This window comes from Setaria viridis, chromosome 8, assembly GCF_005286985.2.
Source record: "Setaria viridis chromosome 8, Setaria_viridis_v4.0, whole genome shotgun sequence".
Lineage (NCBI taxonomy): Eukaryota > Viridiplantae > Streptophyta > Magnoliopsida > Poales > Poaceae > Setaria > Setaria viridis.
Window position 1 is genome coordinate 32,061,310 of NC_048270.2, and position 1,934 is coordinate 32,063,243.

Below are 1,934 nucleotides of genomic sequence, written 5' to 3' on the forward strand. Positions count from 1 at the left end.
CCTATGGCAAACTACTAATTCAGAGTAGCAGAATCATGGAAACTCCATGCTTCATTAACAGAAAGCATTGTTCTCCAATTAATCTGTAAGAAAGTTCCTTCAGATACTAGTATTACATAAACATCATAAAAGATCATGCTGAAAAAGGAGAGTGTTTTACCTGTGTGCCATTATGAAAGTTGGGTCTAACCTCCTCGACACCTGTATGCCCAAGTGCAACTTGGTTTGTCTCTCCATGCCATTCCGTCCCTATTCCGTTCGGTTTTGGCCGTTTGAGAGCTCTTACAAGCGGGCCCAGGCAGCGAAAATGTCCAGTGTACCCTTAGTCTCTAAGGCATATGCGCGGAGGCTGTGTTGACCAATTTTGACCGGCATCTCTCACTCTCCTCCCACTCTATCCGTTGCCGAACCCTAGCGGCGGCGGCGAAATCGTAGCGGCGGCGGTGGAACCCTAGTCAGTGGCGGCGTTGACGGGTGGGGCGGGGAGAGAAGAAGGCGTTCTGGAGAAGAAGACGAAGCCCTCGTGCATGGATTAGTGGATTGACATGGCTTCTCATGGCGGGGAACAACGGCGTCGGGGATCGACCGGATTGGCTTCCAGACGGGTAAGTCAAATGGTTGCTTCCCCCCTTGGCTTGCGGAGTACTCTCGCTTGCGTGGTCTTAGGTCCCTTAGCCCTGCGCCTGTGCACCGTCACCATGCTTGTAGTGTTGATTCCCTGCTCCTTGTTCATCTGTAGGATGGACCCCAACAGTAGCTACAACTTAGAAATCCGGATTGTTGCTCACAATTGTTGGACTCGGTGGTACGAGCTGAGCAAAGTTGTTGATGCTGACCGAACTAACTTCAGATCCCTGGTTGCTGAAGTTGTTGACAAGAATCCTCATGGCTATGGAGACGTAGTTAAAGTTTTTTATTACTGCATGGACACTAAGGTCAACATCCAAGTCTGTACTGACCAAGATTTGCTTGCAATGTTTGAAAAACATAAGGTTTCGAAATGTTGCTTCCTCACTTTTGCATATCATAAGCCAAGTGTTGATCCTCCTATCATTCAACTTTGGGAGTTTGGTAGCAGTGACAAATCTGTTGATCCCCCAGTGACCCCTTCTATTGCATCCCTAATCCTAGGTGAAGCAAGCAACAGTACACACACACAATATGATGAACCTGAAATCTTAGCTAACCCAAACCCAATGTATGAGCATGTGGGCGTTGACGATGAAGGGCTATATCTTGACCTTGGTCCCAACTACCCTCCACCTCCCCCAAATCCTAAAGCTGGCAATAAAGGAAGGGAAGCTGCGAGTTCTGAGGATGAAATCTGCTCTGAGTCAGATGAGAGTTCTGATGATGAGTCTGATGATGAGATGGTTACAGATAGAGGCCCTGAACCTATGCCTGATGTCAATTATGACAAGAAGAACCCACCTATGGATGTAGGCACTTTGTATTCAAACATGAAAGCATTTAAGATTGCTTTAGCTTCTCATTCTGCTAAGCACGAGTACCATTACTTAGTTGAGAAGAGTGATCCAGGGAGGTATAGGGTGCACTACAAATTCAAGGAGGAGCTTGATTGCCAATGGAGGATTCATGCTTCAACTCTGAAGGATGGTGTGACAGTTAAGGTACATGAGTTGCATTACTTTTTGTAAATTCCAGTTGTTTTGCAATGAATCATCAGTTGTTAATAAGTATTTGTGTTGACTGTTTTGCAGGTGAAAAGGAACCCACATCCTCATGATTGTCAGAGTGCTAAGAGGGTTGGTGTGTGTGTAGGGATCACACAGGACTGGGTCTGCAGTAAAGTGGTAGACTGGTTGAAGGAAGATGGCAACATTCGGATAACAGAATTGATTAGAAGATTGAAGAATGAGTACAAAGTTAATGTGCCATACAGGAGAGTATACAAAGGTAAAATCCTTGCCATG